Here is a 27,582-nt window from a genome sequence, read left to right as displayed (position 1 = left end):
TTTATTTTGAGAGACAGAGGGAGAGAAAGAGCACAAGCGTGAAAGGGCAGAGAGAAGGAGAGACAGAAATCCCAAGCAGGCTCTGTGCTGTTGGCCTGGAATGAGGCCCTGATGAGGGCCTGGAACTCTCTCAAACTGTGAGATCATGACCTGGGCTGAGATCAAGAGTTGGACACTTAACCGGCTGCACCACCCAGGCACCCCATAAGAGACTGCTTCCTCAGTTTATTCAGCTCTTCATTTATATGTCATTGCCCTAGTTAAAAAGTACTCCTTCCCATCATGTACTATCTCCTAGACTCTGCTTTTTTTTTTGTAGAATTTAGTACTAACATAGTTTTATTTATATATAAATAAATATTTTTTATATATTTTATGCATATATAAACATGCATATAAACGTGTGTGTGTGTGCACGTGTGTGCATGTGCACGTGCATATGTCTGTGTTTCTATCTCCCCAGACTAATCAAATGGTGAAGGGGAAGAATGCTGGGAATAGTATGCTCCAGGAGGAAAGACTGTTTTACCCCTGAATTTGTCTAAAATTGAGTAATATTTAAAAGATGACTGACATTTGGCGGGTTTATTATTTTCTTTTAGTTCTCTACAGACAATATGCCCTTTATCGTCTGCATTAAGGGTGGACCACTCCGTCTGCCACACCCTTGGTGCACTAGTATATGCTCCATGAGAACAGGATATCTTCTATTTGGCTCATGGCTTCTTCCCATAGTAGATAAAGGAAAAGTCAGTTTATTTTGGAAAATAAATATGAACATACAAAGAAATAGAAAAAGGTATCCATCCATAATCTTTCCACACAAAGATTTAAATGTTTTTAACATTTTAACATATTTTCTTCCACCTTTTTCTGTGTATTTTTTAACACGACTAGGGTCCTGAAATGCGTTCACATATCTACACTTCACTTTTCCCTTATTTTCCAAGTGGTTAAGTGGACACAATCTGAGAGCAGATGGCCACAGTTCCAATACCTGATCAACCACTTATTATCCTGTGAGCTCTTAAGCCAGATGCTTAACATCTTTGAGTCTCAGCTTCATGATTTTAAAAATAGGATAATCACATAACTGTCTCACTGGGCAGTTACGAAGATTAAATGTGATAATGTATGTGTATGCCTTGTGGTAAATGTTAGTTTGGGGGATGTGCAGCCTCTAAAAGATCCTAGCCTTCTTACATTCACACCCTTATGCAAACTCCTCCCTCTGAGAGTGGACTGGACTTGGTGACTCATTTCTAGAGAATAGAATATGGCAAAACTAATAAGGATGCCACTTCTGAGAACTGGTTACAAACAGACCATGTGTGCCTTCTGTCTTGCACAATATCTCTTGTTCCCTTACTGTGAGGAGCTACTATGTTGTCAGCTGTCCTGTGAAAGGGCTCACATGGCAAGGAGCTGAGGGATGCCTCATGCCAACAGCCAGCAACAAAATGAATTCTGACAACATGAATGGGCTTGGAAATAAATTCTCCCCATTCAAGCCATCAGATAAGACCACAGCCCTCACCCAAATGCTCTTGCAACCATGTGAGAGAACTTGAGGCAGCAGCACCCAGCCAAGCCATGCCTAGATTTCTGATCCACAGAAACTGTGAAATAAAATATACTTATTGATTTAAAATCGCTTCCACATTTTGGAGGAAGTTGTTATGGAGCTTTTATTAATGGGCAGTTTCAAATATTGGCATGTCTGGAGAGACTTCTAGAATATAACACTTTTCTTTACCACCAGGTTTTTGAAAAAGAGATGGGAAATCAATATACCACTTTTATTAATAAAGGCTAAGCTTGCCTAATTGGCTTAATGTGATAGTCACATAAGCTCTCTAACTGAATCTCAGAAGTAGGTAGACATAGAGCGCTATCTTGGGCAACACCAGATAGAACAACAGGCTTTCTTATGTGGGTAGAAAGAATATGGCTCTGGAGAAAGATTATGTTGCTGAGGAGAAACAGAGAGCAAAAGGTTTCCCAAAGGAAAAAAAAAGTATATAGCAGTTCATGTCCAGTTTTCTATCCTGAATTTACCAGTCATGTCAGGGGATGAGTGATGGGGCAGCATAAGACTAGGAGAACATGCTCACGGAGTTCCCCGCACATAGAAGAAACTAAATCAGCAGTAATCCAGTAGCACTCCCTGTCCAATATAAGTCATTAGAAATTACTTATGAGTATCACTATTATCCCTCTTTTTTGCAATATCCATCTGTGAAGTTGTATTCTAGTTTATTAAACTAATCACCTCTTGTTGGAAGTTAGATTATTTCAAAATTTTAGTGCTATAAATATTGCTGCCATGAACATTTCTTTATTTCCTTGGCATAACTCCCCCAAAAGAGAGTTAGTAATTTACATGTAATTTACATGTTTTCTCTGTATGTAGCTAAATTGCTTTCAAAAGGGTTGACTAATTTCCATTCCCATCTGCAGTGTGTAAAAATGTGCTTCTGACCCTGGAAGCCTTAGGTTTTCACCTTTATTTGATAATCTTTGCTAATTTGATAAGTGAACCACATCTTATACTTAATTTACAATTCCTTGATTATTAGTAAGGTTGGAAATTTTTCACTGCTAATTAGTCATTTGTATTTTCTTTTCTATAAATTATCTGTGTGTCCAGTGCTCACAGATCTGCTGGCTGGCATCATTCACCTCTGTCTTTTTAAGCCAAACATTCAATTTCCCTCTTATCTAGAGAGTAATTCCAGGGAGAAAAGGGCCTGGGGGAAATACTAGTGGATATTTTGGGTTTTATTTTTTAAATATTTTTTTTACTTTCTGTCTTTTAACTTATTTTTTCTACAATGTTTCATATTCTATTAATGGCTCATAATACACCTAATATAGCATTATAAGAGTGCTGACTATGTCAGGTATCATGCTAAAAGCTCTGTGTATGTAGATTAACACGTTGGATGCACACGACAACCCTATAAGCTAGCTACTATTTTTACAGCCATTTCCATAAGAGGAGGCTGAAGAAAAAAGACATTATCTATTTTGCCCAAGGTAAACAGATAACAAACAATGGAGCTGGAATCTCAACTCTACCCCTTCCATGCCAGCATTTATGAGCTTATCCACTAATCCACTCAATACAATATTGTAGTTAACCCTAGAGGATCATGGAGTTAATTTTTTTAACAAATCATCCTTAGTGAATAATGTGTCTACAACATTAAAAATGGCAAGGATTCTCCCTTATTCTGATAAGGTTTTGATAATAAAATGATTATTTAAAAAATAAAACAGCCTTATTTTTTTCTGATTATAAAGTATGTATTTTGATGTTTAAAAAATTCAGGGAGTGCAAATAAAATAAAGTAAAACAAAATAAAAATTAGATAATTTCATCCTCCAGAGGTAGAAAAAACACAGTGTAAAAATATGAGAGTAATTTAAAATTCTGTTTTTACATCGTTAGAAATAAATCTGATGGGATGAGGGAGGGGACTAAAAGCATACAGTTCTACTTCTTTTAGAAGACTTAATACCATCCTTTGACTGTACATGTTACACTATAACATTTACATGTTACCAAAGAAACATGTATGGGGGAAATTTAATTATTTAGATACAACCATTTTAATTCAGTTATAGACTGGAGATATAACCTAATTAAAGAGAAGAAACAAAGCATTTAAAAACAGCCCAGATAATCTAGAATATTTGTGTTGTTTCTTCTACTCTATTTCCTCTTCTGTTGAAAACACTAATGTTCCATTTACATTAACAAGAAAGAACTTACCGCACACTTAAATTAATCAAACTTATGTAGTAAGTTACGGGTGAATATAATTTAGGCGTATACTGTATCCCCAAAGCTATGCTATTAAAACCTGATGACTTCCATTTTTTTCAGAGTTCTTAAAATTATGGCAAATATTTACTATCAATTAAGATTGATTTTTAGTTAATGGGGCCGTTCAAAGAATACAGTCCAAAAACTAAAGGGAAAACAGCCCTCTTTTTAAATGTCACATTTATTTAATTTTTAAAAGTTTAAAATTTTAAAGCCTAAAATAATCTTTATTTCAAAACTTTTTAAAACTAAACATTGATCATTCCTCAGAAGTCATTAATTATCTCATGCTTTAATTGTCAGTGGTACAAAGTAAGAATTGATCCTAATAATTTTTTCTGGTCTTAAATTAATACCTATTTTAGCGGCTTCAAACTACTATGAACAATTATACCTCACAATGTAGGGGCATAATATATTCAAGTAAAGACAAGCACCATATCTTTATCTTCATGTGTAAGGATGCACCTTGCTTCTAGTAGACGTGCAACCAAGAATTGTTGTGTTTTCTATTTAATGGTAAATATATTAGGTAAGGGACATTTTCTGTTTTCATCTCAGTGTGTCACTAATTTCTCTTTCACTGAGTGTTTAAAATGCACAGCCTTAAGAAAAACAAACAAAAAGATCAATTACTCTGACAACAAATGATTCCTCTGTACTTGATCAATGTAGACTCCCTTGATTAAAAAATCAAAAATTTGATTGAATTTAAACTGTAGTCTTTTTTCTTTCTTTCTCTGTTTCTAATTTCTCTACCCCCTACCCAGTGTGGTAAGCACTGAGCTACAGTAGAGATGAATGAACAAAGGGAAGAACTAAGTTATATCTTAATTTCACCACTCACTAGCATGTAACTCTGAGCAAACTACCAACTTGCAAAATTAATGCCTCGTAACACCACCTAACAAAATCATAGTATTGTCTAACATAATAATATTTAATAACTGTCAGTCCTTGTCTATTCATAGGTCTCTGTAATTTTTTCAATATTATTTTTATTTTTAATTATTCAAGGTAATCAAAGATGTGTCTTTCAAAAATAGACTTCTACCAAAAATAGGAAAATTCTAAAAATGTCAGTTGGAGAAACCCAAAAAGATAAAAATTTTGGAAAAGGTTGAAGACGAGTTGAAATGCTTCAAAATAGATGACATGATGATGAGATACTATGTGACAGTGAGCAAATCCCACCTTTTCTATTTCTGGTTTTGTTCCAGCCCAGCCAGGGAATACAAGGGAATCAATAGCTAATGTGATCTCATACTCCCTAGCTCTGTTCCTGGGCCTGAGGTTTCTTTGTTATGCCTTTTGTTTCTGAGAGAAACTAAGTGGGCCCTAGCCAGTTTTAGGCTAGCCTATAACATGGTGTGGGGAGAGGCTCATCCCAGCCCTGAGTATTCTGGATCAGCCGTGGGAGCACTCTCTATGCCAGAGCCTGAGCCATGATGATAGCAACCATGCCCAGCCTATACTATAGAATAATCAAAGATGGGGTTGCATACTTTTTCTTTCTCTGCCCATTTGTTCTCTGTTACATGTACACTGTGTGTTGCTTAGTGGTGATATTGGAATCAAGTAGCACAAATCCTACGAATCATTGTTGAATGTGTGTGTGTGTGTGTGTGTGTGTGTGTGTGTGTGTGTGTTTTACTAATTGACAAACTAAATTAATGAATTTTTCTTTAAAAATAATAAAACCAGAAAATGTAAGCAGAAGCATATGTTCTGAAACTATTAAAGCCAGTTACCAAACTAAATCTATGCTTCATTTGGTCTAAGTCCTAAATAACCCACAGATGATATGCTTGGAGAGCTTTGGGAGAGAAGGAAAACCTGGAGTCTTGAGTAAAAACTCCAGATATTCACATATCTCATTTGCTCTCCTCCTAGTTACACTGAAGCTTGAACCATTACTATCACCATGGGAAAGCATTTGGTCCCTCAAAATGGAATTCTGTCACATGCCCTTTCCAGCCTTTCCATGCTCAAAGACTGAAAACCCATCAAAGTCCAATGGGATTGATCTCTCCTCCATGAAGTCTTCCATAATTTTCTCAACTGGAATTTTCTCTTCCATCTGGGAACTTATCAAAACATATTACCAATATCTGTTGTGGTATACTTCATACTCTACTAAAGTAACATTAACCTTTCATGGTGCATTAACAGTCTCTCAATCCCTACTAGGTATGGAGTTCAGCTGAAAATATGAGAATACCCTACCAACAGTTCTGAAACAAGAAGGGCTTCTTCCCACCAAATAGTAATTTCAGAAGTAGGTGGTTGCTGGGATCTCTCCTGATCTTCCTTGCTTTCTCAGCCACTAGATGGGGGAGCAACCCTAAAGCACCACGTTCTCTTGCAATTGTGTGCATAAGTGAAAAGCAGGCGACAGCATGAAGAGAGTCTCCTTGACTCCTTCCCTCCTTCTTATATCTCATTGGCCAGTGGAGGTCATATCTACCTCTAGAACAGGTTCTGGGTCTTCTTACCTTCAGATCAAACTATCTGAACCAAATCAGGGTTCTGGTGGAAAAGAAGAGGGTCAGGGGTAGGATACTTTGGGGTAGGCAATATACTGTGTTTAATTTAAATGAACATATATAGTACTTAGATGATAATTTTGACCATTTGACCAAAACTGAGATTCAAATATAATAAGTAACTTGCCTTAGACCATACAACTGGGTAGGAGTAGAGAAAGATTAAATCCAAGTCTCTCTTTACATAGTTTAACTCTTAATACTAAGTACTAAGAGTTTATTATTTCCCCTTTTGAGTGTTAAATAATTTAACCGAAGTGGGTATGTTTGCTTCAGCTTTGTATGTGTGCATATTTATTGTATAAATTAACAATACGTCCCTGAACTCTAGTCAGTAATGTATTAATTTCCATAAATATGTTGAAAGACTTAAGCAGAATTTACAATAGAAACAGGAGTGGAACATCAGGAAATAGAATTGTTTATGAGGTAGATAAGGAGCAGTGGGACTTAACTGTATTTTAAAATACAAGGCCAGCTACTAGTTCCATGGCAAGAAAATTATTACTATTAATAATGAATGACAATACACTAGCAATTCCTGCAATTCACACAAATAGTATTCTCTATTAGCCTAATGATGTAGGAAATGGGATATTATTTATTTTAATTTTGCCGTTGTTGACTTCTACATTTTACTAGAAATGTATTTCACAGGTTTTATGATCACTCATGATAACTAAAAGATAGCAATGTATATGTAAAGCAGAGGGGGACAGAGACCTTTCACAGTAGAATATTTTTGAGGTACACTTGTTTTGCTTATGCTAATGTTAAAATGAGTTTGCTCTCCCTAAGCACATTCCAGTTGGTCTAAATACAGTAGAGTCCCTGAAGGGGACTAGTAGTAGTCCCTGAAGGAAAATAGTTTTTTTTTTTTTAATGTTTATTTATTTTTGAGAGAGTGTGAGCAGGGCAGGGGCAGAGAGGGACAGGGGATCCAACGTGGAATCTGTGCCTATAGCACCAAGCGGGGCTCAGATTCACGAACCATGAGATTACAACCTGACCCGAAGTTGATCTCTCAACCTACTGAGCCAACCTGGTGCCCCAGGAAGCCAGTATTAAACGGACTATCCTTTGTATAGTTTTAGACTTCTTGCATCGACTGTTTAATTTTGCAAGTTTTAGGCGAGGACAAGCAATTCTGTGCATTAAAATATTATGTTCAAAACTGGCACTTTTTTAGTAACTGCAGGCATTCACCCAATAATTATTTGTGCAGTTTTTATATTTTCTAAATAAGATGTCTCTCTGTTGAATGTACGCTTACGACATAGACTGCCATCATTAGAATTAATTAAATATCAAGAAAAAACACTGTGTATTCACAAAGAACCACTGTTATTTTGGACTGCCATAAGGTCTCATGTTGAAAGCTAGGATTTATGTAGAATTTCATTTAGAAATATATCTATAATCACTGTTATCCTACCTTCAGACTGAGCATAAGGCTTCAGACTGCAATATCTTACACCCGCACATTACAGCTGCCGTAGTTCTCCCATCTCTTTTTTATTCTCTTCTTACCTTTAATTAAAATGCATTAAAGAAAGAAAAAAGAAACAAATGGTTGTAGAAAGTAGCATTTAAATGGAAACGATTGCTCTAAATGTTGCTGTTTAGGAAATATATGGCATGGTGTGCAGTTTTGCAAGGCGTCAAAGAGTATACATGAGATAACATAAGTATTATTTATGAGGATGTTGGATGGAGCAAAAACACCATTCCTGTGCTCTGATTTCCAGATGGAACTCCTCAGACTAAGTACTGAAGCATCTCCTGAATTTTTCACTTTTCAACATTAGTTGTGTTTTCATAAAATTTAAAAACGCATGTAACTATGTTAGTTTTCTGTTGCTGCTGTAAGCAGTTGCCACCCATTTAGTAGTTTGAACAATATGGATTTGCTGTCTTACACTTCTAGACATCCAAAGTCTGAGCTGGGTCCCTGTGAGCTAAAGTCAAGGTGTCAGAGAATTTCATTCCTTTCTGGAGACTCCAGGGAAGAAAACATTCCCTTGACTTTTCCAGCTTCTAGAAGCTTTCCTTATTCCTTGGCTCATAGGTTCCTGACGTCTTCAAAGCCAGCAATGGCCAATCGTGTCTTTCTCATATCCTGTGACTCACATTGACTCTTCTGCCTTCCTCCTCTGCATTTAAGGAAGGACCTTGGGGGTTAACAACAGGCCCACCTGGATAATCCGGGGTGCTCTATTTTAAAATCAGCAGACTAATTTAATTTCATCTGCTACCTTAATTCCCATTACCATGTAATTTAATATATTCAAAGTTTGTAAGGATTAGGGATTCGAAGTTTGTAGGGACATATTTAAAAACATTTTTTTAATGTTTTTTTATTTTTGAGAGAGAGAAAGAGACAAAGCACCAGCAGGGGAGGGGCAGAGAGAGAGGGAGACACAGAATTTGAAGCAGGCTCCAGGTTCTGAGCTGTCAGCACAGAGCCTGACACGGGGCTCAAACTCACAAACCATGAGATCGTGACCTGAGCCGAAGTCGGGCACTTAACCGACCGAGCCATTCAGGTGCCCCTAGGACAGGGACATATTTTAGAGGTGATTGTTCTGCCAACTACAAACACATACAGATAAACCCCACTCTGATACATTTAGAAATGGAAGTATTCAGTAATCAAACATTTTTACTCCTAGATTGGAAGTATTCAGTAATCCTAGATGTAGACATATTTACAGATCTATAGATGATGAATTTTTGAGCATATATGTGACCTATGGTATACAAAGGAATCTCACTTTGTATTATAGATGTATCGTGATGCTATAGATATCCCTAAATAAAACAAATCACATGCTACATGCACAAGAATAAATGTAAGCTCTTCGGCCTCACTGCCCTCGATCTTGCCTTATTCCAACCTACTTTTTATAATGAGAGGTTGATCAGAAACCTGTGTTCCAAAAAGCACAGGCGTACTACCACATTTGCACACACGCAAACCCACTTGCAGATACACATCCACACGCCTCATCAGGTTTCTGAATCAATCCTGTCCAAGGGAGGGAAAGCATTTTCATCCTGATTTCCAGGGGTTAAAGCTTTGAGTTGCTATGGCTAAATCCACTCCCATGTTGTTTCCCAGATTGAAGCCATTTTAATCCCAGCGATGCCTGATTCTGATAAGGTTATGGTTATACCGACACATCAAAGTCTAAGAACCCTATCTCCTTTCCCTGTAGGCAGACACCATGGATCCTGGTTCAGATTCAAGTGCAGGCTCACAATCTGAGGATCTCGTACTTGTGTCAAACTCTGTACCATGGGATCCGACGGACTCTTCTGGACTTGAAGATTTCTTGCCTCTCTGAGAGCTAGACTCATGTGCTCCTGCCCCTAAGCTCAGAAACTGGGTCTCTGTTCCCTGTGAATATAATTCTCTAATGTTAATGCCCAGTTTGAACTATAAAATATCACCAAGGGGTGCTATTTCCTGATCTTCCTTCGGAGGACAATTGGTGAGAATTTCTACTCAAAGGGGCTTGGAAATGGCAGGCTCAGAAAAGGGGGCTTAGGGACCTGCTTTAATGCTGAATTTGTCTTAACAAGCACATTTTTTTTCCATTTCCATTATTTGAGTTGACTTGGGAATGAGGCTAAAGCCAAAGGAACCTCCTTCCCTGTTACTGTCTCTGCCTGCTTACACCAGGTGCCAGCCATTGGACTACACTGCTTCTTGCCTCTTTTGATTCATGGGGAGCATCTTATCTCTTAGACTTCAGGGCATTCTAAAAATATTGAGAATCTACTTACTATTATTCAGATATAATTGACATGTAACATGTTTGTTTCAGGTGTACAACATAATGACTCAATATTTGTATATATTGTGAAATGATCATCACATGTCTACTTAACGCCTATATTGTTCATCCTATCCATATTGAGAATCTTGATTATAACAACAACAGTGTTTCAAATAGAACTGGTTCTGTGTGTGCTAAGAAGCTACCCTAGCAGTTGACCTATGAGGTCGCCTTTAATCCTCACAAACCCCGTGAGATATGTATTGTTTTTACTTCAACGTTATAAGAGATTTAGAAAGATTAATCTCAGTGTGGTTTTGATTTGTGTTTCCCTGATGAGGAGTGACATTGAGCATCTTTTCATGTTCCTGTTGGCCATCTGGATGTCTTCTTTGGAAAAGTGTCTATTCATGTCTTCTGCCCATTTCTTCACTGGATTATTTGTTTTTCGGGTGTGGAGTTTTGTGAGTTCTTTATAGATTTTGGATACTAGCCCTTTGTCCGATAGGTCATTTGCAAATATCTTTTCCCATTCTGCCTTTTAGTTTTATTGATTGTTTCCTGTCTCACATTCAGGTCCTTTATCCATTTTGAGTTTATTCTTGTGAATGGTGTAAGAAAGTGGTCTAGTTTCATTCTTTTGCATGTTGCTGTCCAGTATCACCCCACGCCAGTCAGAGTGGGTAAAATGAACAAATCAGGAGACTATAGATGCTGGAGAGGATGTGGAGAAACGGGAACCCACTTGCACTGTTGGTGGGAATGTAAACAGGTGCAGCCACTCTGGAAAACAGTGTGGAGGTTCCTCAAAAAATTAAAAATAGATCTACCTTATGAGCCAGCAATAGCACTGCTAGGAATTTACCCAAGGGATACAGGAGTGCTGATACGTAGGGGCACTTGTACCCCAATGTTTATAGCAACACTTTCAACAATAGCCAAATTATGGAAAGAGCCTAAATGTCCATCAACTGATGAATGGATGAAGAAATTGTGGTTTATATACGCAATGGAAATACTATGTGGCAATGAGAAAGAATGAAATAATGGCCTTTTGTAGCAACGCGGATGGAACTGGAGAGTGTTATGCTAAGTGAAGTAAGTCATACAGAGAAAGACAGATACCATATGTTTTCACTCTTATGTGGATCCTGAGAAACTTAACAGAAGACCATGGGGGAGGGAAAGAAAAAAAAAGTTTAGAGAGGGAGGGAGCCAAAGCATAAGAGACTCTTAAAACCTGAGAATAAACTGAGGGTTGATGGGGGGTGGGAGGGAGGGGGCTGGGTGATGGGCATTGAGGAGGGCACCTGTTGGGATGAGCACTGGGTATTGTATGGAAACCAGTTTGACAATAAATTTCATATTAAAAAAAAGATTAAGTATTCTTTTCAAATTGCCCAATTAACTTTGCTCAGCAAATGATAGATTTGGTGTTTGAGATAGGATCATAAGATTCTAAAACCAAGTTCTAAATTGGTTACAATACTGTCTTATGTGCTAGCTCAGTGACAGTCCCTTGGGAATTAACCAGCCAACTCCTGGGAATCAACATGGGACAGTATCTGAATTATTTGAAGAAACACAATGTGTATAAGAATCCTTAAAAGGATTCATCTAAAACCCAGGTATGGGTACTAGCTTAGTCATTTCATTTCTCTGGACTTTTCTTTGGGGGCAGGAGGATTGAACCTCTTGATATTTGAAGTTTTCTTGAGTATTAATATTTTATAATGTAATAAATCTTTTTGATCAACACATAGTGCTAAATTTTTCCCTTCTATAAAGGTAGTACTTATATTTTTAGAGCGTAAGGTTTAAAAGAGACACTCCTGTGCCCCCAGGGTAGCTGTGACCATGAAGCATTAAGCCTCTAGCCGTCCCTGTATTGTGTTGGAGGTACGTTATGTGTAGCTCCCACAGATCCTTGTAGAACTAAGCAGACCAAGGAAATCTGTATTTATGTGAGACTGATTGCTTCTTTGGCCCATGGATGTCTGCTTTAGTATCTTGTAACCATGTCGCGTATTTTGTTTCTAGGAGGATTCTAGAATCTTCACTGAATGTTTCATATATTCCATTTAGAGTGTAAGATCTCACATACTCAACTTAATGTCAGGTCTGGCTACTGAGAAGAAAGTCACATTTATTACACAATGAGTTTTGTTCTCCTCGATAATGGAAAAGGAGTTACACTGGCAGAATTCACTCTGGTTTAACACGCTCGCCTTAAAATAGCTGAAGAATGTTTAACCGCTAAGGCAGCTAACTTCGCCAAAGTTTTATTCTTCTGAGAATCTAAGTCACTGCAGTAAATATTTACTAAACACATATTATATGCCAGGCGAAACTCGTATCAAATGGGATACATGATGTATGTACAAAAGAGAAAAAGGTCCCCGCCTAACAGGCTTCAAGTCCGAGGGCAGTGCTGTGCACCGAGGCAGGCTCAGCTAAAGGTTGTTACAAGGTTTAGTGATGGGTGACTGATGATAAAAACACACAAAAAGGTGAGTTAGGAAATCCAGTAGAACTTGAAGGAGAAGCAGGTAGAAAGAAGAGAAAAGACCTTGGAATTGATTCCTTCCTGTATATGCAACCCTGTAACAACCTTTAGCTGAGCCTGCCTCGGTGCACAGCACTGCCCTCGGACTCGAAGCCTGTTAGGTGGGGACCTTTTTCTCTTTTAAGCTCCAAGAAGGAAGGGAATTTTTATGTGTTAGTCACCGCTACATCTTCATAACCCAGGACAGCCCCTGGCACTTAGTAGACACTCCAGAACTATTTGTTGAATGGATGAGCAGATGAACTCTGCCTCTTCATCCACTCCTGGCTGCTTTCCTCCTTGGCTCCTGTGTCATGCTTTGGTCAGTTTCTATGGCCCAGGCCTTACTGGTCGGTGCTCAGTAAAGTTTAGGATTTTGTAACTTTAGCTCTCATACGTTTTATTTCTTCATCTGTAAAACAAAGACAATAAAAGCTTTATTATTTGTCTACTGCTGTATAATACATGACCTCACAATTTAGTGGCTTAAATGAACAAACAATAAAACAACAAAAACCTATGATTTTGCATAAATTTTATGGGTCATGAAATGTGAGAGGGTTTGCTTAGCTGGTTACTAGAACCATGGTGTAGCAGTCAAGGTCTCTCACGAGGTTGCAGTCAAGAAATCGGTTAGAGCTGCAGTCATCTGGAGGCTGGCCTGACATGCAGGTTGTGGACGGGAAGCCTCAGTTCCTCCATATGTGTTCCTCTTCGTAGAACTGCCTGAGTGTTCTAATGACATGGCAGCCAGCTTCTGTCTGGAAGTGATCCAGGAGTAGGCAAGACAGAAGCCGTGTGGCTTGTATGATCTAGCCTGGGAAGTCATACACCATCATTTCTATATCCTACTGGTTACACAGGTTGCACAAAGACACAGATACCAGGGGGTGAGGATCAATGGGTATCATCTTCTAGTTTGGCTCTCAGAGATAATTAGTAGGAAGATTGCCTGTATTTATATAAATCATAAATGTAAAGTACCTGGCATGGTGCGGAGCACACAGTAGGCAATTAGAAGATCATTAGCTCCACTTAGACACTCATGCTTTGTGGAACTGTCTTTCATAGTTCTGGAAGATTATCTCTCAGTGCTATCTCTAAAAGTCTGAATTCATCTATAGAATTCATATTGCTTTCTCATTCACTCGTTCGTTCATTCATTCATTCATTCATTCATTCAAGTTTGCTGTCTTCACATCCTGTGGAATTATCCTGATATCCGCCTAAAGTATAAATTCTTGGCACCAACCACGTAGTGATATAATGACCCCCAAGTTGCTGGCCTATTACCGGGGTGTCAGAATGCTCTATTTCTTGGTGCTGTGTGCAATGATATTATCTTCTAGATTTCCAGAGTAGCCCAGGTCCAGACAGGGTCTGTCCATGGGCTACTGTCCATGGAGAAGTTGGCCGCCTTCTCCAACCTACTCTGACAACTGTGACTCTTGCATCATTGCCTTCCATGCCTCCAACATTCTGACATACAGAAAGACATCGTGCCCTCAGCTGGGATGTAGGAGAAGCAGTGTGCTAAAGACCACACAGGTCTAGGCATGACTAATCTAAAGCTATGCAAAATAAAAGCGATAAGGAAGCCAATGACAAGAAATCTTTGACAGAGGACTGAAGACCAACGTGGGAACTTAGAAAAAGAATATCCTTCTAAAACAAACTTCCATCAAACCTGAGATCAATTCGTAGGAAAAGAAGGAACTTTGTAAACCTCACTCCTCTTGACTCTTTACATATTATAAGCTGTTTATGAGACACTTTCCTGTAAGCATTCTTTTGCACATCTGAAGAAACAAATCCTAAGCTTCCCTTGAAGCCAGCACCTGTTCAATTCTGTGTTGCCAGCATGGGTGCCACAGGAGTAAAGGCCTCACTCCAGGGAGTTAGCAGAAGATTAAACTTCAGCCAGAATGTTGGGAGAAGCTGGTATGCTGAGTCAATACCAAGTACTGGCTTTAATTTGATGTTTTCCATGCACGATCAAAATTGTGGTTTTTTTCTAACTGGAGAGCCATTGCCTCCTCTGCCATCTTTCATGGGTTCCCTGTGGAGTGTGTGTTATGCTCTGATATTTGAAATTGATCACGCGGCTTCTATTTCAAGGGTGATAATAAACCCGGTTCAAAAGCTGGGGTTAGCGAAGGTGGCTATTAGCCTTTCTTCTAATATGGTCGATTTATTTTGCCTTGTGGCACAAACTGATTCCCAGTATGATCTGCTGGTAACTTCACTTTAAATATCACCTATAGATGAAGTATGCAGAAGCGAAAGAAAAATTCTTGTCTGAATTTTTTTGTAGGAGGAACTGAAAGAAGTCATCACTCGTTCTTCCCTGATTATTATTACAAATTTTGCCATTAAGGAATTTCAGTAAGTAAATGCAGACCTTTTATTATTAGCCACGTAGGGACTAACATGTAAAACTATCTCATTTCTCATTTACTTGCGAAAGTGAAGATCAAGATGCTAAAAAACCTGAAGCCATTTTAATATCTAAATGATTCTTGCCATTGTGTGATGAAAATAACTTAAGTTTTGGAAATAGATGAGCCAGATTTACTGTCCTGTCTTGGGCAAGTAACTTAATTTCATCCTCAGTTTCTCCATCTGCAAAAAGAACTAAGAATTCCTGCCCTTTCATTCTGTAAAGTGTCAATTAATATCTCCAGCAGCTAGAAGAATCCTAGGTAGATGTGGAATAAAATACAAAACGCCTTCTCTCTCTGAGTGGTCCTTACTAACATACTTAAAGTTTTTAAAAATTCCTCTCACTTTTGGGTCTAAAGAACCTCAAGTTTTATTCTCTACAACGGATTTGCTTCAAATACTGCATTGGCAAGATGACAGATGAGTAACCTACTATCTAGTTGGGAAATCTCTGAACTTCTTATTGTCATCCAAAACTGTAGGTGTAACTTAGATTACATTTTGGCATTAATAAAAATATATACAACCATTGCCCTTTATCTGGCAGTTTTACCAGATGCTTTGTGACCAGTTGACTTATCTGAAGTGGAAGTCCAAGTCAATTTCATTTTGCAGTGAAAAAGGTTTGATTTTCAAAGTGATTACTCAGCTAGAAAAATTATGAAACACAAGACTTGGGTAAGAAAGAGATTGGATCCTTCTCATAAATTCCCTGTTGCCAACAAAATCGACATGTATGTGATATGAGAACTATGTTTTGATACATGTTACCTGTTATCAGTCATTATATACATGGTTCTCTGTCTCCAAAATTAGGATTAAAAATGTATCAAACTGGGACCCGATGGGAACATGACACCCTAGGTTAGCTTGTCCTTAGAGTTAACTAAGGGGAATTTTGGTTTTCAGGGGTTGAGAATAAGTATGCACTGAGGTAACTTAGAGCAACATTGCAGAAGTGGGCATATGCTGGATCAGTACAGTTTTGTCCAAGTAGAAGCCCAAACCTCTTATGTCTTGCTATTGTGCTCTTTTGGGGTTGGGAGGAAGAGACATGATTCTTTTAAGAATTTTAAAAATAATGTTGAAAACAACTCGAAGCTCCAGGAGACTCAGGGATGTGGTAATGGTCCCTCCAGGATGAAGCAGTGAAAGCTGAATCTTTAATGAAAACAACTGAGATGAGTAACAGTGGTAAAAAGATTCAAGCTTCTGAATGCTTAGTTAAGTTGAAAACATGCAAGACAGACCCTGATGAGGTTTTTATTGGAAAATCTCTCTTGTGATACAGAAAATAATACATATTCAGGGCTATGGCAGATGTATGTGTATTTGGAAATATCCTGATGTGTTTAATGCAAATTCCTAAAATAATATATTCCAAGCATTATATGCATCTCGTCCATGGTGGGTATTTGGATCAAGCAGTGAAACAGAAGTCCTGCTTTGTTCATTATACGAAATCTAATTTTAACAGTAAATGAGCAAAAACAGCTAATGGACATAACTCAGTAAATTGTCATTTTACGCTAATCCTTTGTCATCAGTCTCCTGAGTTTGGTGTGCTTATGGGTGGTTAGAAGGGAGTGGAAAACCATGACCCTCCTTGTGGACCTGCCTGAGGGTCCTGGCCCAGAACTGGTGCAGGTTTGACTTTCCACCATATTCACTTGCTCAGCTGAATCCATGATATTCCCTTCTCCCTAGGCTGTCTTTCAGAAAGAGTCTGAAGCACTTTTTCTTTCTACATATAAAATTTTATGACTCAGAAATAACTTTAAAGTATAGAGACAGTATGTGTGTTAAAGGGATGGCTTTAGGTGGGGGCGCTACAGGCAGATTTAGCAAAATGTTTATATATCCTAAAATATGATTTTTTGATTAGAAATTGGTTTGACACCTTAAAAGTCCGGGTATGTGGGGCACCAGCAGTGGCTCAGTTTATTAAGCGTCCGACTTTGGACTTTGGCTCAGGTCGTGATCTCACAGTTCCTGAGATTGAGCCCCGCATTGGGCTCTGTGCTGACAGTGTAGAGCCTGCTTGGGATTGTCTCTCTCTCTCCCTCTCTCTCTGCCCCTTCCCCACTTGTGTACATGTTCACTTTCTCTCTCTCTCTCTCTCTCTCTCTCTCTCTCTCTCTCTCAAAATAAACATTAAAAAAAGTCTGGGTGTTACGAACTCGTGGTTGGGACTGCTAGAGATAGGCCAATTTTGTTACCTTGGCCTTGGTTCCAGTCAGAACATAGGTAGGATTTTTTTATTGCTTAAACATTTCACCATTCTGTACAAGTTAAGAGCAGAGACTCATCAATTTTATATGAACCAGACACAACTCTGACTCTGGTTCTGCCACTTACCCTGTGACCTCTGACACCTTCCCTCTGTAAGCCTTTGGTCCCTTACCTGGCATATGAGGTTATATGAAGTTATAATAGCACCTATTCCTCAAGTTTTGGGGATTAGGTTAGACTTGTTGCTCGTGCGGTGCAGAGCACAGTGATGTGTGCATATTAAGTTTGCAAAACATATTAGCTTTTCTCCTATCATCCTCGGTAGATGTTGGTTTTATTCCTTTCTTTCCTGTGTTAAAGGGATGGCTTTAGGTGGGGGCGCTACAGGCAGATTTAGCAAAGTGTTTATATATCCTAAAATATGATTTTTTTTTTATTAGAAATCGGTTTGACACCTTAAAAGCAGTATTCTGAGCAGTATTCTGAGCAGTATTCTTGCCTTCTTGTCAATACTTTACTCTGTGCAAACTGCTCTTGCAGGTACTTGTGGGAACCCGAGACCTGAGATCTATGATTCCTGGAGCTTCCTCTCTAGTGGAGGTAGAGATGCATGAAATAATTGCGAAAAGCAATGTGGATGATAACTGTTAGAGCGGAGACATGAAACTCTTAACTTCGGGAGTATGGGAGGAAGGCCCAGGTGTGTTATTTGCAGGTCCAGTGCAAAACAAAAATGTTAAGCCCTTTGTTCAGACTTTAAGATGGCAGCAGCAGGGCGTTAAAGCAGGTGCAGGCCGTTTCTGAGCACAGAGCCCCATGTGGCTGCTAGAGGTCACGCACCCATTGGCTCGTCCAGACTGGATGGCCGTACTCACTGCACACAGGAAAATTAGGGAAGGTTTGCCGTTGGGAGATCTAGGAGCTGACGGTACCTAGAAGGATGGAAAGAACTTTGAAATAATGAGAACAGTCCAGACAAAAGAGAAAACTTGTATCAAGTACCCATAGGATTGTTGTTTTTGTTTTTAAGTGAGACTTCCTAGGGCAAAGTGATTTGGCAATCAGGGAGTGAAGGGAGATGGGGAGACAGTAGGCCTAAGTCTGAAGCGTCCACTAAAACGAAGCAAGCCAAGGGCTTTGAGAATAGAAACAAGATCAGATCAAGGTGGAAACATGGCTGGCTCTGGTGGCAGAGAGACAAAAGGACTGGATTTCATGAAGGAAGCATGGGCAGCAGGAACTTTCCTGGTGAAAGCAATGTATTCTTTGCAGGGGAGCTGCAATGCTTTTTTTCTATTTCTCTGCCATCTGATGTCTGCTTTCCTCTCCCCCCACCCCACAAGAAGCTACACTCTGTTTCTGTTTTGAAGATGTCTTCAATTATACGATGCCAGCCAAAGAGAAACATAATGGAATTTTAACCAGTTGGCTTTTTTTTCTCTGAGGACAGCATTTCAGCAACATCTCCATTCTGGTTATAGAAAGAGAGCTTGAAGACACCCAAATGTGCATTAAAAACCTATCACCTTTTCTTGGCCTTTCAAGCAGAATTGTATTCCAGAAACACCATGTCATCTTGTATTCCAGACAGTGCTTTTAAAGACAACATGGGTGAAACCCTTGCCCTATTCATCACCGAATGGAAGTGCAAGTCTGTGCACGTTCTGTGTGTCTGTCTCTCGTCCTGACAAACTGTCTTCAACGGTCGGAAAGTAAAACCTTCTTCCTTCCTTTTCTGTTTTTCTTATAATAACTCAGCCTTGAATCAGAGGTATATATGTTCAGCCTCCCAAAAGTGCTTCTGTCATGGAAAGGAGTTCCTTTTGTTCACTAATTTATCATGTCTTAAAGAAAGCTAAAATGTTCAGGATGACAAGGATAGAATCAGCCATTGTCTGAAAGTGGAGAAGGTACAGAGGGAACTGTATGTCAGTATCTGTAAGAGACAGGGAATAGCATTTTATCAGTATTGCGGATTCCAACAAGGTGGGAGAAAAGGATGAATATATTTTAATACCAATAGAAAGCATTAAAACTAAATAAAAATTTTAAGGAACTCTCCTTAAGGTAAAATTTCAAAAATATTTTTCTTTTGCTCCTCCACTAAATTTTATTATCTCTGTTACATGAGGCAAATGACTTGAGTCTCTCCAAGCCTCAGATTCCTTATCTGTGAAAAGAATGGATGCTTGCTAAGATCGCTTCACGACTACAACATCAGCATTAACATTCTCTGGCTGGGTGAATCTATTCCTCAGGTGCTTACCTGAGTTGGTAAGATGGGAGGGTCCACATTCCTGCCCAAATACGTGCCCACGAAATTCCCATACCTTTGAGTATGGCATTTACATTTCTATTATCTTTCTCCATCAAGGGTAGTTACCCTTGTTATTTTCTCCAGAATACTGTGCAGATTACAGGTGGTAATTAACATTCCTCTAACCATGTGTAACCAGTGTAGGCCTGAGTCAGAAGCTGCTGGTCAAGCTCAATCAGACAGGAAGAGGGGCACATTCAGAGACGACATGAAACGCGTGCATTTCCAGATCTCTAAGAATGGGGCTGGGCGGCCTTTTAAATTGTAGAGTTTCCTCTGTAGACCTTTTAGAGTTCTAACCAAGATTTTAATAGTTTTCTCATTTTAGTTGCTTTTTAAAAAATATGACCATTCACTTCTTGCATTTCTTATGTCACACACGCGCGCACACACACACACACACACACACACACACACACACACAGAATGTCTCATATTTGCAGTGAAATGATTTTGCCATTCGAAATACACATGGCAATAGTAGCTAAGTAGAGTGGCCCCTGGGAAATCTCTACTATCTGGAGTCTGGATTGTGAAAGGGAGCTACATCAAAACCTTATATTGTGCCAGGTAGTGAAATGAATAATGTGGCAGGGAATTTCAAATGGTCCAGGAAGCAAAACCTTCTCTGGGGACCACAGGTGGGGTAGGTGTGAGCTGTGAGAACGTGCATGAATGTGAGAGAGCTGTAGGCATTTGCTGCTTTTCTGGAGAAAGGTCATGGGGTAAGAAGTGAGTGTCTCTTTAGAGCACTTTCCATCCAGCAGTTTTTAGGAAATACCTCCAAGAAGGTATTTCCTAAACTCCCAACTCCTGTCATGGAGCTATGGGAAAGGAGCAATGAATTCATCGTTAAAGGGCAAGAATGCTATAACTAGTTGTTTAAAAATGCTAATAACCATGATGTCAATGATTCCTTTTCTTTAGATATTCTGATCATTGTATGATGGGAGTTCAGGTAGCTACTGATAAACAATAATAATAGAAGCACGTATCAGTAATGCGCTTTGCAGTCCACACTCACGTGAATTACTTCCCCTCACTTAATGTATATTCCAAGAGGTTTAGTGATTTTCCTTAAGTCAATTAGATAGAGGCAGAGCTAATAGATCCTGCGGGTTGGACTAGAAGAGTCTTACTTTTTGCAGTGTGGTGCTTTACATTTCAGATAAGTGTGGTTTTCCTAGGGGACTCGTCTTTCCATTTTCTTTAAACCCTTGCTTCGTTGTTTCTGTATTATCCTTCTTAAAAATAGTGCATGTCTCAGGGTGCCTGGGTGGCTCAGTCAGTTAAACATCTGCCTCTTAATTTCAGCTCTGGTCCTGATCTCGCAGTTCATGAGGCTGAACCCCGTGTCAGGCTCTGCACTGATAGTGCGGAGTCTGCTTGAGATTCTTTCTCTCTCTCTCTCGCTCTGAAAACAAATTAATAAACATTAAAAAATAGCACATGTCTCTTTTAATACATTTTAATAAGAAATTATGCACAAATCTGAATACAATGAAGAGAAATTTGTCTTTGGAATTTCCCTTAAAGATAATAATACATTTGAATTTGCAGTTTTTAAAATTTTGTCTCTTACTATTTCTACTATGGCTATGTAGTATCTGCCCCCCCAACAAAAAAAGAAAAAAAGAAAAAAGAAATGCAAGAATCTTTTCACTTCAAGAATTTGCAGCAGAAGGGATAAAATGGTTCAATCCAAAGAATCACTGATGTTTAATGAACTAAGGTAAATGCACAAAACATGAGTCATGAGTTTTACTTCTAACTCCATTATCGTTTCAACATGGGAATCGTATTTTTACTAGAGTCATTGGATAAATGTGAATTAAAGAAACATCAAAGTGTTTAAAGTTTGTGTTGTGTTTTTTTCTATTTTTTTCTATTTGAGTATAGTCAGCACACAATGTTACGTTAGCTTCAGGTGTGCAACTGAGTGATTTGACAAGTTTGCACTCCTGAGTTTTAAGAATCTACTATAATCTGCATCTTCCTTCCTATTTAAAATTTGTATTCATTTGATGGGGCGCCTGGGTGGCTCAGTCGGTTAAGCGTCCGACTTCGGCTCAGGTCACGATCTCGCGGTCCGTGAGTTCGAGCCCCGCGTCAGGCTCTGGGCTGATGGCTCGGAGCCTGGAGCCTGCTTCCGATTCTGTGTCTCCCTCTCTCTCTCTGCCCCTCCCCCGTTCATGCTCTGTCTCTCTCTGTCTCAAAAATAAATAAACGTTAAAAAAAAATTAAAAAAAAAAAAAATTTGTATTCATTTGAAATGCATGAGCTACCTAGGCTACTTCTCTCCGTTTACCTTTACCATCTTGCTATAAAAGGGTCACTTTCTCACAGTTTATCTCTCTCTTTTGCAATTTGTTTGCAAGACTGAGGCGAGTTCAGAGTGCTAACAAACCTCTGTGGGCACACGAGGCTGCAGGCGCCGGCCGAGCCAGAAAAGCGCCGGCTCCCTCTTTATTGGCATGTTGCAGCTAATAGATGCTCCTCGGATTTCTTGCTCCTTTTCCAATACAGCACTTTATAATCCTTTCAATTTTCTTGAACTGTTGGGGCTCATTCATTCTTGGAGTGGAGAGAGCTCAGACACAGGCGCATATTATGTTAGTGGTCAAGTCCAAGGAGGAAGTCTTAGAAGAAACCATTTTGAATCGATCTCTTTCTTTTGCGGTCACTATGGCAGTGTTACACCAAAGAGAAAAAAAAAAAAAAGAACAATTTAATCTATTAATAAATTTCAAACATGCAAAAGAACTTCGGTGATAGGAAAAGAACTCAGTCCTGGGTCTACTGTTTACGAACCCTGTGACCAGGACCAGATGTTAAAACCTCTCTGAACCACAGCTTTCTTTTGTATGAAATGGAAAGCAACAAGAATTCCTCAGCAAGATTATATAATAATTACTTAAAATAACACATGTAAAATGTGAGGGACATATTAAAGTCTTGGGATCTTATTGAAGTATCAGATTATTAGACTTTTTGAAAAAATGGCCATTAAGGGGCACCTGGGTGGCTCAGTCGGTTGTGTCTGACTTCGGCTCAGGTCATGATCTCATAGTCTGTGAGTTCGAGCCCCACGTCGGGCTTTGTGCTGACACCTCTGAGCCTGGAGCCTGCTTCGGATTCTGTGTCTCCCTCTCTCTCTGTTCCTCCCCCACTCATGCTCTCTGTCTCTTAAAATAAAAGTTAAAAAAATTTTTTAAGGAAAAAAGTGGCCATTGAGAAATTTTTTTATTATTTTACTATTATTATTTTGTTATTTTCATCTTACTGCTGTTTTAAAATATGCAGCTTTGGGGCGCCTGGGTGGCGCAGTCGGTTAAGCGTCCGACTTCAGCCAGGTCACGATCTCGCGGTCCGTGAGTTCGAGCCCCGCGTCCGGCTCTGGGCTGATGGCTCGGAGCCTGGAGCCTGTTTCCGATTCTGTGTCTCCCTCTCTCTCTGCCCCTCCCCCGTTCATGCTCTGTCTCTCTCTGTCCCAAAAATAAATAAAAAACGTTGAAAAAAAAAAAAAAAAAAAAAAAAAAAAATTTAAAATATGCAGCTTTGACATCATCTAAACAGTTTCAAAACAAAGCTATAAGAAGATACACATTCTGCAAAAATAACGTTAATGGCAGGTTGTCTTTATAAATGTCATTTCTTTCTGTCTCAGGTAGTTTCTTTTTTATGTTGCTTAAATGATTGTTTTACTCTTTTAGTAACATACATGGAAACAAGGTCAATTTTTTTTTTTTTTTTTGGTCAGTCAGGTGTGTTTAGCAGTCTTAGTTTTTGGATCCCTGCTCTTACCAGAACATAAATATAGCCCCAGGGATAGATACTCAAATTGATATGTTTGCATAGCTCCCTTTAGTGATCTGAGGCATATAGAATACACATACAATGTTTCCCTATGATCCACTCACCTCTTCATGACCCTTGCTCAACAGTGTGCAAGAAAGAGCTGGCTGCCAGGAGGGCCCAGCAATTAAGCCCCAGAGCGCATTTTGTTGAGAAGGGTAAAACGAGGTGTGGAAGTCAGGCTCTTGGTAATTTGCGACCTTGCTCCAAGACCTTAGTACTCAGGAGGCAGACAAAACACCATCCTCTCGCTCTTCTCTTAGCTTTGCAGGCACTGAGGGTAAGAACCTAGTAAGAACTGCCTTTTTATCTCAAGAAGATTAGCTAGAGTGGATCCAGAGAAGTCAGAGGTCAGAAGGATCAGACAGGGCACTGGAATGCCTCCCTCTGTTACAGGAACTACTGGGCATGTTGTGAGCCAGCCTGTGTTGGCTGTGTTTGTTCCTCATGTTGGCAGGATCTGAGGAGGGCAAATGAGGCAGAGTCAGATGAGGCAAACAAAAGGCTTGTGTCACCATTGTGGCCTGTTACTGATTGGTGCAAAAGAGCTATTGAAAACACCACCGTGATGTGCAAGAAAAAAAAACAAACAAAAGCCCAGCAAATAGGCTTGTATTGGTTTTCTACGCACAGACATCTGAAGAGAATTAATTTTCACACACTTTAAGTGCTCAAACTGAACTTTGTTTAACCCATAGAAGTCCAGCTTAGTTCCCAAGCACATTTGATCATTTGAATTGTATATACAGATTAGAGCATTTGTTTCCCACTCCTGTGAACATTAAAATAAAGAAAAAGGGGAGAGAGAGAGGGAGACGGAGAGAGAGAGAGAGAGAGAGAAAGAGAAAGAAAGAGAGAGCGAGGTGGATGGAGAGGGGAAGAAAGGCATTCTTGGAACCAAATAAAATCGTTAATGTTAATTTACCCTGGACAGGTCTCAGGTTGGGGGAGAGTGGAAGATAGAAGGAAACAAGAGGAAAAGCAGAGGCCATAAGTTAGATTGTCATTTTTCAATCAGCGTAAAACACAGTATTTGAACGCTAAAATGTGCTATCATGTGACACCACAGTCAAAGTCTTTGTGGAGCTCTCCTTACAGCCATGAAATGTTAATGTATAGAGAAAAGTAATGTAGAAAAAGGAAGGTGCTACCCAAAACCTGTCTTCCTTATAAAAACATCACTTTTAGGGAAGTCTACATGACAACCAATATATAAACATCCGGAGGCAGGGGGTTAAATGAACATTTCTTATTCTAGTCCAAATACATGGCATCCTGCAGTCATCTAAAAGTGTACATTGTTGAAAATTTTGCAGCACAGAAAGGATATTTCCTCTTTAGAAGGAAGCATATTCTTTATTTTTAGACGCCCAGGCTGCAGAACTGGTTTATGATCAGGGTTTGGAAAAGCTCATCAGGAGATGTTCTCATCAGGTTACTACGCCACGGTCTGGCACAAAGCAGTGTCAAGGCTATATCCTAAGATTAATAAGATTCTCCCAGAATTGCAGGACTGAAAACTGGAGAGACCACATTAATTGGGTGTACCCTATCCGTGAGGCATGACATCCTCACAGCTCTTCAAGTTTGGGGGATCCATCTTGGATGTCAGGGGAGACCGAGAGCACACGCTGAGCAGAGCAGAGGGGGACATTCAGGGATTCGTGTCGAATATCTGCCATGCGAGAGCACAGCCCCGCACAGGGTGTGGGATTCTTTCAGGGATTTTAAACAATGTGCAGGACTTCCTAAATGCCAAATTTACTACTGAAGAACGATTTGGCTTCTGGAAGTAATTTAGTTGGTAAATAGGGGATGATCCTCGGGATATAGGTAGTCTATAATTTGGGGCTAGACTCCATGGCCCAACATAGCAATTCCTCCGTAGTTTATAATTTTTGCTTCCAGTCTTGAACTGGATAGAGTACAAATGTAAGAAAGCAAATGACTGCTTTTTCTTTCTAACCTTCTAAATACTTCATCTGGATTTGGGTAACTTTTTGAATTTTCATTGTTTTAGGAAAGATACTATTAATCTTAAGTTATTTTTTCTTCTGTATGTCACTCATCAGATTGGCACAAAGAATTTCCATATTTTTCATATCATTTTATAAATTTGTCATATGTGTGCATGTATATGCATTCACATGAATTATGTATATTTGTTTATTAGTCACTGATTGTTGTAATATAATATTTGCACTTTAAAAAGAAACTTTCTATGTGGGCAGAATCATATTAAGTCTGAAAAAGTCATATACCCTCCATGAACAATGTTTCAATTTTTGTTAAAGAGAATACGGAAAAAAGTCAAGTGAATCTTCAATAGGTACAATAGTGTTGTACTTATAAACACAAAAAGACTTCATAAAATCAACACTGGCTCAGAGGGCAGAAGGTTGTGCTAATACTATTCATATTCTTATGCAACTTACTGAAAACTTTTTATCATGATGTTAAGTACCCATACAGTTGTAAAGTATCAAATCCTTAGAAAATGCTAAATTACAGAATAATAATAACCCACAAAAAATTATGTATTATTTGAGGTTTGGAACTGAAATGAAATGTAAAATTTTTAACAACCACCTACAAATTTTCAAAGCTGCCACACAATTGTAAAGTGAGGTGAACTGTCTGAAAAGAAATAAAAAATTAAAGACAAAACTAAGGCAGGTATGTTCTCCAAGAAAACAATTAAAGGTAAAACTGGTATTTTTTATACAAAAACTGACCTCTTATTTTCGGTACGGCATAAATGGCTTGTGGAATATAGTGACTGTCGCTCTCCTGCACCACACACACACAGACACACACACACACACACAGACACACACATTTCCTCCAGAAATGCATGGGGCTGTGAAGATTTTTCTTAATTGATGTGAAGAAGCTAAAACAACTAGAATCCACAGCCTGTCTCCATTTATGTATAAACCTTACATTTGGTGAAGTTAGCAGTTTTGTTGATCACGTCATCAGCATAATGAAACAGTTGGTTTATTGAGCACTTCAAGTAATGGGGCCATCATTAACTGTAGCAGGGAGGGTATATATAGATTACAGATTCCATTACTGTTTGTATTTGAGAACAACAAGTTTTTGTAAGTTATAGTTCTCATGGTAAATGTTAAACCAAGTATAGTCTTAAAAATATTAATATGGCATAGTATTATGGTATCGAAGGGAAACACAGAATTTCATCAAAGTAATGCTTTTTATTTCAAGAATTCTATCTCACCAAGATAACTTCTTCAAGTCTTTAATGAAGGAAGCTTAGCATTTCCCTTGATAATTATCCATAGAGTCTAACAATAGCTCTGTTCAAGAGCTTTTGTTACATGTAATAAAAGAGTTACTCGAATTTTTACCAGTTTTGCCCAGAAGAGAAGGCATTGATTCCCATTCTTCAAATGCCTTAAAAGGCCTTCAGGTAAATATTTCTCTTCTGACAAGTGTGAGGATAGTCTATGAACTTGATCTGGTGTTCACACAGGGATTCAATTCAAATGGGTTATGTTAGGTTATCGCAGTGGGGAAGGGAGGAGAATCCCACATAAATTACAAATCATGATCAAATTAGTCACATGTAACATGAAACAATTTGCCAGATGAAAAATGGACTGCCATCAGTATAGTTGTCTGGGTTATATAATTATATCAGTGTAAATAGAATTAAAACCAAGTATCTCTGTATTACTCCCCACTAACAGGGGAGCATTTACAGCTATAGGGGGTGGTTCCAAAGGCATTAAGATGTGATTTTGTCCAGAGTTCCCAGGGACACCTGAGTGTTGCCAGGGCTTCATGTCTTCTCTGATGGGACACCTAAGTGGTACAAATGGAAGCAAAGTTAAAATGCCATTCAATTATTAACTACACTAAAGCACAAAACCTAGATGTTGGTAAACTGAACTGAGCAGGTGGGTGGCTTAAATTAGACCCAAGTAAAATCTGTTCTTCCCCCAGGAATGAATCGTACCACCAGATGGCCACAAGAAACTAAGGCAAGCACTGCTCACATGTGAAGG

At 38.9% G+C, this 27,582-nt stretch overlaps 2 long non-coding RNA genes across 3 annotated transcripts in view; one reads left to right on the top strand and one right to left on the bottom strand.

Annotated features, from left to right (window-relative positions):
- The window catches only part of LOC131506431 (uncharacterized), a 203,183-nt gene that overhangs the window by 99,475 nt on the left and 76,126 nt on the right, over nt 1-27,582 (top strand). The gene's annotated exons all lie outside the window — the stretch shown is intronic.
- The window catches only part of LOC131506430 (uncharacterized), a 62,002-nt gene continuing 60,949 nt past the window's right edge, over nt 26,530-27,582 (bottom strand). Inside the window, exon 3 of the long non-coding RNA XR_009258932.1 lies at nt 26,530-27,379. This is a non-coding gene — a long non-coding RNA (uncharacterized LOC131506430). The remainder of the gene's footprint in view (nt 27,380-27,582) is intronic.

This window comes from Neofelis nebulosa, chromosome 3 (genome assembly GCF_028018385.1).
Source record: "Neofelis nebulosa isolate mNeoNeb1 chromosome 3, mNeoNeb1.pri, whole genome shotgun sequence".
Classification (NCBI taxonomy): Eukaryota; Metazoa; Chordata; class Mammalia; order Carnivora; family Felidae; genus Neofelis; species Neofelis nebulosa.
This window is presented reverse-complemented; position numbering and strand designations above follow the sequence as displayed.